We start from the raw sequence: 12259 nt of genomic DNA, 5'->3' as shown, positions 1-12259 counted from the left end.
TCTAATATATAATATAAAAATGCTAAATGCATGGGTATTTTATTTTGTCTTTAATGTTAGCTTGCAAACTCAAATACTGTCTTGGTAAGCCTCATAATGAATTGTTTGGGGAAAAAAAGAAAAACATCGTGATGTGTATCGTGTATCGCCGAAAGGTCAGAAAATATCGTGATATCATATTTAGGCCATATCGCCCAGCCCTACGTGTCGCCACTGGGGCGCCCTTATTTCATTTCTTATTTTATTTCATACTTATTTTGTCTAGCACAGTCTCTGGAGCGTAACAGTAAGAAGCATTTTGTATAAAAGTATTCTGTACTTCTGTATGACAACTATTAAAGAAACAAAACTTGAGAAATAATATATTTATTCCAACCAGAGAAATGATCAGAGCAATCGTTTACATGGTTATTAATGTTCCTATTGAACAGATTATCAACGGTTTACACCACTCCTCTCAACCTGATTGGAAATTCCTTCCGATCAGGCTGTATCGGGCCAGTCTCTTCCGATTGAGGTGGCTACATGAGGCATTTTTATTCTGATCAATTACAAGTGGAATATTAGTGTCAGATATAATTTCATGTGCACAGAGAAGTAGAATAATTTGTGCATAAAGGATGCATGTTTGTGTTTATTCAGATGGGGGAACAAAGGGAGGGTTACAGATTTAGAGGATCACAGAACAGAGGGATCAGAGAACAGAGGGATGAGGGAGTCCAGCTATGCGGCTACTGAGAGTCAAGCCCCTGGAACGCAGTGGGCTGGTTTTGACTAGAAGGGATGAAGCGGCAGCAACGGATGGACCTAAAATAATCACTATACTGTATCTTCAGTATGTTGAGGATTAGGGTCAAGGTGTTGCGCTTATAAATCAACTAACACATAGCAGTTTCATCATGGAAACAATATTCAACGCTACTTCCGTATATGTATCCCTTCTAGCCATGCCCCTGTTGATTGCATCACCATTCCTCACTTGTAATTTCAATATGTGAAAATAAATTACATATTATTGGTTCTGTCTGTGCTTCCTTTTACAGTGGTAATGTATTTTTTCTGCAGGCAATCAGCAGATTATACAGAGACGAATAATGATTGTGTAATTTGCATGGTTAATGAGGAAAGTGATTAATGAGATAAATTAGATAACCAGTGGTTGATTCTCGGGGCTTTTAGTGCGCAGTTTATTCAAAAGTTTTAGGATCAATTCACCATCTGAGAGTTGCTGAGGGCAAGCGTGTGAGTGAGCGAACGCGTGCACATGGGTGATTGAGTGAGTGAGTGCATGAGTGAGGGAGAATGTGTGTGTGTGTGTGTGTGTGTGTGTGTGTGTGTGTGTGTGTGTGTGTGTGTGTGTGTGTGTGTGTGTGTGTGTGTGTGTGTGTGTGTGTGTGTGTGTGTGTGTGTGTGTGTGTGTGTGTGTGTGTGTGTGTGTGTGTGTGTGTGTGTGTGTGTGTGTGTGTGTGTGTGTGTGTGTGCCTGCGTGTGTGTGAGGCATTTTGTATTTTTGTATTTGACTTTCTCAATTTTATATACAGTATCTGCATGGGTTGTTGTGGAAAACCACGCTTGCTACCGTTAACAGTAGTTGACAAACACCCATATAATGAAACTGTTAGTTCTGTATCGTTAGTGGCTTAGCTTGGCTTCGCCTTCTGCACTATCTCGCGTACGTGCACGCGTACTGAATAAACCACAAATGTACCTCTAATACCAGTATTAGTCTGACCACACCCCTCATCAGCTTACCTTCATAAGCAGGTGTGTGGTCACCTGCTCTCCTCCTTCTCGCTTTCACCACAAGGAAGAGGTGCCTCGGTAGATCCCCACACTTGACACCATGATGGAAGAAATTGGATTAGGAACAGCTTGGGAAACAAGGATACGTTGACATCATATCTTTATTTTCTCTCTCACTATTTTCGAGAAAATACGGCGATATTGTCTTCGTACTGGAGTGTCTAGAAGATGATGATCATTCTACAAACCCTCCACCGGTTTTCGTATTGGGAGCACGCCGCTGCATGCTTCTCAACTGCAGTTCCTTGCTGTGTTTGTTGGGGTGAAACCTGTCAAGCCACAGCTGAACTGTCGGACATGCCGCTGTTGTGAGGAGCGGTGCGTTCCAGGTTGGGTGAGTAGTGTTTGCTGGCGGGCTCCACTTGTCTGTTAGTGCTATGGGGGCTACTAGACGAAGTTTATGGAAACCGGCCCCAGGCTAGGGTCCTTTGTTTAGCCGTCTAGGCGACAGAAGGCCTTGGTCTGGCGACCATTATAGTTTAACTAGTGGGCCGCGACCATTGACACTGGTGATCCCTGTGTGTTCTGGACGAGTGGATTCTCTCTGTCACCGTGTTAAGACCCCATCTTTCATATCCAAATGAGAGTATTCCTTCACGAGGGGATATGTGCATGTAATGTGCGATAGCGGCAGATTCATGTTCAAAGTCAGCTATACAGGCCAGTTGGTACTGTGCTGATTCCGCCGGACGTGTTATTATCACCGTTGTGAAGCGGTGTTGACGTCTTGTTTTTCCTTTTCTCTTAAGAAGTGAGGAGGGTTCAGAACGGCGGCCTGTCTGGGTGAGTGTTATGTCATTGTTTACATGTTCATAGCTTACGGTTAGCCGGTCGGTGGCCTGGCGCGGGGTGGCTTGGCTTCTCGCGCGCCGCCGGGAGCTCGCTCCTGATCGCGTGCGTCGTAGATCGGCGTCTCGCGAGCGGAAGCGATAGCACCCGAACGGCTGGAGCAGCCGTTAGCTTGATGCTATTCTGTTGAACGTGCTTTGATTTTTAACATGTTTTACACTTTTGACCACGACGTCATCCTTGACAGGGGATGTTCGTCAACCCTGCCCGAGCCTAGACGGGGATTGCGTCAACAAAGAGGACTGTAGCGACTGGTGGAGCGGCGACGCTGCCCGGATCGAACAACACGGGACGCTTGTGACTGCACTTCGCTGATCTGCGTTCCGGGCAGGTACGGGGTTGGCCAGACCCTCATAACACGTCTTCTGGTTTTACCTTGCTAAATGTATTGTGAATGACGGTGTTTTTTCCCAAAACGTGTGTTGTTGCAATGCATTTGAGATACGTTGCGGGTTGTGTGTGAGCTGTTTTTGTCACTGGCAGTAGCTTCTCCGTGCAGGTCGTGATGTATTGATCTGGTTGTTGTGTGAGAAACATCATGGTGTTTATGTGTACCGTGTACTCACTACTAAGGCAACTAACCTATGAAGCTATGCTTGGTGACGAGTGAGTAAAAGAATGTTCTTTCTCAGACTGTAATGACAATGAACAGTGAGTTCACACATTAACAGGTTTTCCTGTTTTAACTGGCCGTATTGAGGGTGAAATAGGAGGATTGTGTTTTCCCCCCCCGGTTCCCTGGGGACTTTATCACCTCCTATCAGACATGTTGTGCATTAATTGTGTCTTTTGTGTGGTAGGGATACGATGTAACTCTCAGCTTGATTGCTGAGGTTGTGCTAAATCTGCTGGAGAAACTTATTTCCTAAAGGGAAATTGGTTTGGTTGCTGTCGTGTGCTTAGCAAGGCCTGTGGTCGATACTAATCAAGAATGATGTATTCTCTCATTGTGATGATGATGGGTTGTGTGTGTCATGTGACCTACAACTGGGTTGTACTGGCCACAGAAGCACATGTGTATGTTGGACCGGGGTTCTTAGAGCCCTCTCTATTCTGTGTTTTTCCTTAGTAAAAATCAGATAGCAGGTTAGCTCGTGCGCTGTATGGAGCTGTGAAACGCTTCATAGAGCTGACTATGACTGTGTCATATTCTCTTTTTGTCGTTACGTCGTATCATGGGTGTGGGGTCGTAAAGGGGTGAACTGGTAACCTTTCCTCTCCCCATTGTTCTGTCGGTCAGGGGTACACCCCCTGTCCTTCAAGGTTCCCGTCACGTGGCGGTTCGGCACGTTACGGGGGGGGGGGGGGGGGGGGGGGGGAGGGAGTTCCTGGTCCCACGGCCTGGTATATTGGGCGTGTGCACCGCAGGAATTCCCCCGCCATAGAGTACGTCACCGTGCGCGTCTCTGTTGGTAGGACTTCCGTGTGCTGTTCAGGTCCATGTGATGGATCTGTTTTCAGGGGGGGTGGTCAGGGCTCCTCCTCACCAAGCGCCTACTCAGGCCTTCTGTGAGTTCGGACTCCTTCTTCCATGTGATCCATGTGAGGAAGCCTCCATCAGAGTACAGAGCCTTCCTCCTCAGATTGTCAAAGTGAGTGGACCCTCTAGAAGGGTCCTTTTCTATTGTATGTATATTCGATTCAATTCGTTTATTGAGTGTGTATGGGTTCGGTGCCTCTTCCCCGGAGGCCCTAAAACCAGTTTTTTACATGGCTCAAGGTGCAATATATTCTTTTCAATCTGTACAGCTCGCGTGGGAAGTCTCTCTGGGGATCCCCGTCTCTTTCCTATGGGAGGGTGGTGGGATGTAAAAATGTGTACATTTTTTACCCCGGCTGTGTAGACTGGGATACATACTGTTGATGCTTCCTTCTTTCTATTCCAGAAGTGTTGGAGTTAGGGAGTGTCACACCCCTCTTGTCGTTCCCCTGGGCGCCTTGGGGATTCAATGGCAGGTCTAAATAGCCTGTTCATTGATGGGGGTGTGTCCCGACGCACGTATAGTGCTAGCTCGCTGTAAACAGGCGATTGACTGGCACGCCTTAGTTGCTTGTGGTTGAAACAGCGTTTTTATAAAGCAACTGAGATGGGGGTTTTTCCTCTTCCGGCGACCACATCTCATGACCTGGGTGGGTTGTCGACGGATCCTCGTTCATGTCTGGGGGATGATGACGGGATGGATCTGAACATATGTAGTGGGGTCTCACGCCCTTGGGGTGGGCCACCAGGCGCGGTTCGTCCCGACGTCTGGGTGGCGCCTTCTTTTCATGTTAAGATCAACACGCATATCTGCCCTTTTCCTGGGGCATGTCGGCGTGGTTAGGGCACGGGACTGGTTCTGGTCACGCTGGTCCAGATCAGTTGAACCCGTTGTCCGCCGGGGATGCAGATCTGCTGTTCTGGTACCCTGAGGGACTTGGGCTTTTTTCAGGGGGAAAAATGCCAGGTCGGTCTGGGTGTCACAGGGTTAAGCGCTATGGAGACCCTGGTTGGGTATGTTTTTACTCAGCACTGTCGTCATGGCTTACAGCCATGCCATTCTGTACGCGCTCGATCTCGTCGGATCTCGGCCGCTACACAGGTTGGTCCTGGTTAGTACTTGGTTGGGAGACCGCCGGGGAATACCAGGTACGGTGTGCTTAGGGGCTGGTTCTCCATTGTTTTTCGCTCCTCTCTCACGCATGGCGAAGAGGGGCCTGTGGGGGTGGTTTTTTGACCTCCTCTGGTGACCCTGTGCTTCCCGTACCGCCAGGCCCGGTCCGAAGTGATGTTTGCGACCCGTAGGCCTGGGTTAACCCTTTTTGGAAACTGAAACACTTGTACTGCGGTATAGCCGGTGTATACCCGCAGGTGTGTTTTGGAGTTTTTTCTTGAGGGGTTATAGGAACAACCACCGCATTGGGTAACACCGAGGTGGTTGATTCCCTGGTGTGTTGGAGCAGTGTCAACTCCCGGGTTCACCGGTTGAGGGTGCCCCTGCACGTTCATGACGTCTGCCAATCGTGTCAGCCTTCTCTGCCTCGACCCCTCTGGGTGGGGGTTGTTAAATGGAGGCTTGGTCATGCAACACCGCCAGCTTACGCTCCTTCCGCCGGGGCGGCTGTGTTCAGCTGTCCCCTCTGGCGCCTGTCTCGTCCGCAGTCTCCAGGCTAGGGTTAACAGCCTGTTGCCTGGTTTTTCCCCGGTGCGCTGCCTGCTTCCGTTGGTTAACCTTTTTTGTGTGCTTACGGCCATGCTGACTGCCTATTCTGCAGGGTCAGTGTGCCAGGCGGTGTACTATTGGGGGGACGGGGCCCGCTCGGCTTACTGGCCTGGTTGGTTCCGCCTGGGAATACCAGGTGCAGTAACTGAGGGGCCTTTGTCCGAATACGCTGGCGATGTGGGGGGCGGGGCACTACGTGCCCACCTGGTGGGGTCTTGATGCTGGCATCATGGACTTCTCCGGGCCCCCATTCCAGGGAGTCCAGTCCTTTTGGTGGGTCTGGGTCTTCCTTCGTGCTCCGCTGCTACGGCCTTGCCACGGGGTTGGGTTTGCCCTTGACCCCGTGATTCTGGGGGCAGTAACGAGGTTGTTCCTCCGTTCGTTCCCGGGTGGCATGCGGGTTGTGCGTGTGTGTAGTCGTGGGTCAAGCCACGGTCTGCTCACCCTGTGCGTTAAGTTGCTTGAGAGCTCTTCGCACGGTCGGGTCCGTCGCCTTCCCGTGAAGCCTCTAATAGGGGGGATACCCTCCATTAGGGGGGGTCGGGGGGGCTCGGCCCTCCCTGTTCTGATGGTTTTGGGGGGCTGTCAGCGGGGTGTATTTGTCAGCCAAGTGGCTCCGCTTGGCCTCCCTTGTGCAGAAGGCGAAGCCAAGCTAAGCCACTAACGATACAGAACGTTAGGTTATGACTATAACCAAGTTCTGTTAGTTAGGGGCGATGCTTGGCTTCGGACGGCCGCTGCAGCCCTTGACCTCACCTTGTGGTGAAAGCTTGGGAAGGAGGAGAGCAGGTGACCACACACCTGCTTATGAAGGTAAGCTGATGAGGGGTGTGGTCAGACTAATACTGGTATTAGAGGTACATTTGTGGTTTATTCAGTACGCGTGCACGTACGCGAGATAGTGCAGAAGGCGAAGCCAAGCATCGCCCCTAACTAACAGAACTTGGTTATAGTCATAACCTAACGTTAATCCTACAGTAACATTACTATTGTAGTGTTTGTGAGAACAAATGACAACTACAATGTGTTGTGCTATCAGCTTAGCCAAAGCTGCTTTATCCTTCCAGCAGAGTGAGACTAACAGGCGTCGCATCAAACATACGACACCTAGCGTCACAGTGATGACAAATTATGCGACACATTCTAAACCACTACACTAAACGTTAGCTAACTTTCTACAGAGTTGGTAACATTAGGTAATGAAAGCGCATCATTACATTAATGTTACGTGTTTGCTGTTAGATTAGCTAAGATAACTAAATTGATTCGTTTAGCTAACTATTAGCTAACGTTAGACGCAACATCTGTGCAAAATAAATCAGCATCAGTTATTTTGTTTTTAGTCAGCAAAAGTCCCCTTTAACACTGAACCATCCCCAAATCTGCAAAAGCTGACCCTAGAGTCCCACTAAATTACAGGGGTATTAGTTTGATCAGTACAGTTTATAAATTATATTCAAGTGTTCTTAATAATAGATTAAATAAATACTTAGAATATAATGAAATGTTGGTGGATGAGCAGAATGGGTTTAGGGCTAAGATAGCTTGTATTGATCATGTTTTTTGTTTGTTTCGTTGACTTTAAAAAAGCCTTTGACTGGATTAATAGAGAGCTTTTGGATTATGAATTAATTTGTTCTGGTATTGATGGTCTATTTTATAAGGCTATCAAAAGCCTGTATAAGGCCCCATCTGCCTGTCTGCAGCTGAATGATGTTAGGACCGGCTGGTTCCCAACCCCATTCGGTGTAAAACAGGGAGATGTGCTTTCTCCCACTTTGTTCGCCCTTTATGTTAATGACCTGGCGCAAGAAATTAAGCAAGCCAATCTTGGTATTCCAATAGATAATATAATCCTAAGTATTTTATTGTACGCTGATGATATTGTTCTGTTTGCAGAAAATGAAGCAAATTTACAAAACATGTTGAATATTATGAGTTCTTGGTGTAGGAAATGGAGTCTTGCGATCAACAGTGAAAAAACACAGATTATGCACTTCAGGAAAAAACATGAACAGCAGAGTAACCATAAGTTTCAATTTGGACCAACGCCCCTGATTTACACATATTTTTATAAATATCTTGGTTTCATCTTTAATGAGTACATGAGCTTCATAGAAGGAAGGAAAATACTGTCTGAGTCAGCAGGAAGGGCGCTAGGGGGTGTGTTGAGTAAAATGAAAGTGTGCACTGACCTTGGGTTTTCAACATTTACACAATTATTTGATTCAATGGTGGGTTCTGTTTTATTTTATGCTGCTGGAGTATGGGGTTTTGATGATGCACCTGAATGTAATGCTATCCAGAACCGTGCCATGAGATACTTCTTGGGAGTCCATAAATATACACCAAAAGGGGTTATAGAAGGGGACATGTTTGGTCAAGCAAAAAGGTGAAATGGTTAGGTTATGGAACCGCCTGGTCCAGCTGCCAAATGACAGGGTGACAAAAAATATATTTAACTGGGACAGAGCACACGGTCATCCCTGGTCAAGAGAGATGTCCATGATTTTTTCTTCTGCTGACTTAAGTATGATTTGTATGAACAATCTGCAGTGTAAGGTTCACATAATTTAAACAAAATTATCAACAATCCATCAGGATAAGTGGAAGGTGGAGATATGGAAAAAACCTAAACTTAGAAAATATGTTGTAATTAAAAATGAGTATTTTACTGAACCTTATGTAATGTTAAACTTAAAGAGAAGACGGAGGTCTCTGTGTGCCCAGTTGAGGTCTGGCACCCTGCCATTGGCTGTGTAAGTGGGTAGATTCCAAGGTAAACCTGGGCCCTGTTTCATGTACGTGGTTCAACTAAGTCGATCAAGATGTCCATTATCCAGCTTCAGTTAACCCGATGTTCGAAGCCGGGATTTTCCTGTTTCACAAAGGTGGATTCAGTCTCGTTAACTCAAGCCAGACTTGCGAGTCAGGCTAAATGCGCGCGGCCGTTTTAGGTGAAAAGCCAGCACGTATCGATGGCAGAGACCCTGATTCTCAACGGCATTGATTGATTAATTGATTTAAGACTTTATTGACAGATTGCAATACGGCTCAATCGCCTCGCCGACAAGTTAAATGCGTTATCTATAGGCTAATTCTAAGTCCCTCATTACCTCAATCAATCAGACTATATTTCTTTAAACTTGCTTGCTGGGTTGAATAATCAAATGAGATCTTGCTAGCGAAAAAAATTAGTTAACTGTTATACAGAATTACGATACGGCCCTCTTGCCCATTGATTGATGTATAGTCAATCTTTAACTTATCTCCAATGTGGTCCAACGGGTTGTTCTTTTGACTTTCACACGGACGACCGGGGTTCAAGACCCTAGTCGTCTCCTACTTTTTGCAATATAGGAATAATTCAATTTGGTGCACGTTGAGAGCTATATAAAGAATGACATCCTCAATGCATGTAGATTTATAATATTTTAACTTAAAACCAGGCTACTTTGGCGTATAATCATTAATATTATATTCAAAAAAATCATATTGGAAACACCGGGATTTGAACCTGGGTCGCAAAATTGGCAGGCTTGAGCACTACCGCTGGGCCACTGTGCCAGATGGGATAAATTCATTGTTTATACATTAATGAACAAGAGACCCGTGTTTAGAATATTCCTTATTTTGAATGAAGTTTTATTTCTTTATCCTCATTCATTCATGTGACGTCAACGGCTCATTCAATTTCTCAAATCCGTCAAACAGCGCATCTCATCAGACATCTTAATCCCAGTTACAATTAAAATAACCACATTTTTGTGTACATCGCACGAGCGAGCGCCACCGTCGCCACGGTATATATAACGTGCATTATTTAGGACAAAGTGAATTTAATATCAGCATTTTGGGTCTATTTTACATTTCAAAAGCCCCCTCTGGAAGAATGGAGCACAAAAACGTAATTCAGAATGGTATAATGCAGATCGTAGACTGTGGGAATAGTTTCAGGAAACGAGCTGTCACTTCTTTGCGGGGGCGTGGCTCTGCGTGATCGGGCTAACTTGAACTTGAACTCTGCTTTCGAGCAGGCTCAAACTTTTGGATCTGTTGGCATGGTGATCTGGAAAATACACGTACATGAAACCCGAAAGTCCGGCTAACCCAGTTATCCAGCTAAAGTTATCCGGCTAACTCAGTTATCCAGGTACATGAAACAGGGCCCTGAGGAGGAGCGGTTGTGTGTTCTATGCAGTGTTGTGCTAGTTACTGAAAAATAGTAACTCAGTTACTTTACTAGTTACTTCATTTCAAAGTAATTTCGTTACTGTACTAGTTACTTACACCCAAAAGTAATGAGTTACTGTGAAAAGTAACTATTTAGTTATTAAAAAAAAAAAAAAAAAAAAAGATGGGACAAGTGACTAAACACGTTTCGCAATTATGCCACAACAATGTGGAACGCCCTACCCAAAGCTAGGGGTAACAGTACTGTATATTTGAATACCGTTTATGTCACAAATGTATCAGTACTAAATACCTATATGTCCCTATGCCATAAATGTCATGTATGTTGTGTATGTCATAAATGTCTATATGAATTGAAAATGGGGGACCCTGATGTAAACAAGACAAACGTCTTTCTCAGGTCTGCATCCCCTTAACAATTGTATGTATTGAGCCGTACTGTATTGTACCCATTCTGCAATCTGTTAAATAAAGTTTTCATTCATTCATTCATTCATTCATTCACCATCTTGCAAGTTGCAACGTTGTTTAAGATATCAATCAAAGCATTGCAACGTTAGAATAGTTAGGATATCAATTGTGCATGAAAGGACTATATTTATATTGTTTGATTAGTATTATGAGATTCCCTGGCAGATTTCGTACAGTCAAAATCCGTTGATCAACTTGAGTTTCAGTGAACACATTGCACTCACCAAAGTCTGCGGTGGTCGAGATGTAGTAACGTTACGTTAGTCCAGTTGACTCCAGCAGCGCCTCAAACATGTTCTTTATCTCGTTTCCATGTTGTATATTAATTATCTCTCCAAGTAGTTGCTAAATGGTTTGTTAGTTTGTTACTGCGTTCTTTTTATGTAGATTCATAGCGAGCGTTTGTTTTGTTTACAATAGAGAGGGTCTATTTCTTTCCGTAGCCGCATTTCTGGTTTGCGCATTTCTGATTGGCCAGTGGCCACTGACTGACGCTCTCTGGTCAGAGAACGTCAGAGAACGTCAGTCAGTGGCCAATCAGAAATGCGAAAACCAGAAATGCGGCTACGGAAAGAAATAGACGCTCTCTATTGTAAACCAAACAAACTCAGGCGAAATCAAACGGAGTTAGGAGGACGCTCACTATGAATCTACATAAAAAGAACGCAGTAACGAACTAACAAACCATTTAGTAACGGTAAACAGCGTTACTGAATTTAAAAAGTAATGCGTTAGAGTACTAGAACGGCAAAAAGTAACTTCGTTACTGTAACGCGTTACTTTGTAACGCGTTAGTCCCAACACTGGTTCTATGTGATCTGGGAGTGGTGGAAAATGAATATCATTTTGTTTTTTATTGCCCTTTGTACACCGATTTGAGGAGGGCTTTTTTGAGAAAATTGTAAATCCGGATTTGTTTTGGCAGTCTGAGAGTTGTATGTTGAGTTGTTTTTTGTGGAGGACATCTTCAGTTTTGCAGGATTTTTGGAGAAAGCATGGCACTTGAGACAAAACACACTATAATCCTATATAATTGTATATGAATTCCTCTTGTTTCTTTGTTTACATACATTGCTTACAGCTTGTGTTATATTACATTTTATTGTATTTAATTTTTTTGTGGCCATCTTGGTCTATAGGCCTATGTCATAATTTGTCAAGTAATTTGTCAAGTATACTATTATATACTTATTGTTTACAGTATGTGTCTTGTAAGCCCATATGGGTTGGGCATACATCTGTATGTAAGACACGAAAAAAAAAAAAAACATCAAATCAAATCAAATCAGAACAGCCAATAATGCAGACCAACTTCATCTAACTCTTCTAATACTTAGATTTTGTCTGAGAAGCTCTCAGGGAGAAGAGGCCTTATTTGTCAAAAAGTTCTTGACTTAAACCTAAACTCCACTGTACTATCTTGTCAAAGATATGGTTGAATACAATGAAAATGTCATCCCTCAGCATCCGTATCTTTGGTAAATGTAGATGTATATATATAGTTTTGCCAAAATATTTTCTGCCTACACATCAAAATGGAAAAAATCAATAGAACCTGCTCAGTTTTGACATCAAAATCAATTTTTCATAAATCAAAACTCTGGCCTGGATTTTGCCGAGAGGACAAAATGTGTGCATAGTATACTAGGATGCTTAATGCTTTGATAAATATCTATCCTCAAGTGTGTTTCTAAAGGGTATCGGTCTATCCATACATGATGTATATAATGGTATTTCTC

At 44.5% G+C, this 12259-nt stretch overlaps 1 protein-coding gene across 1 annotated transcript in view; it reads left to right on the top strand.

The window, feature by feature from the left end:
- The window catches only part of grin3a (glutamate receptor, ionotropic, N-methyl-D-aspartate 3A), a gene marked incomplete at both ends in the record, with an annotated part of 212036 nt that overhangs the window by 41284 nt on the left and 158493 nt on the right, over nucleotides 1-12259 (top strand).

This window comes from Notolepis coatsorum (genome assembly GCF_963971535.1).
Source record: "Notolepis coatsorum genome assembly, chromosome: 11".
NCBI classification, from domain to species: domain Eukaryota; kingdom Metazoa; phylum Chordata; class Actinopteri; order Aulopiformes; family Paralepididae; genus Notolepis; species Notolepis coatsorum.
The sequence above is the reverse complement of the archived record's forward strand: the minus strand, read 5'-3'. Positions and strand labels throughout refer to the sequence as shown.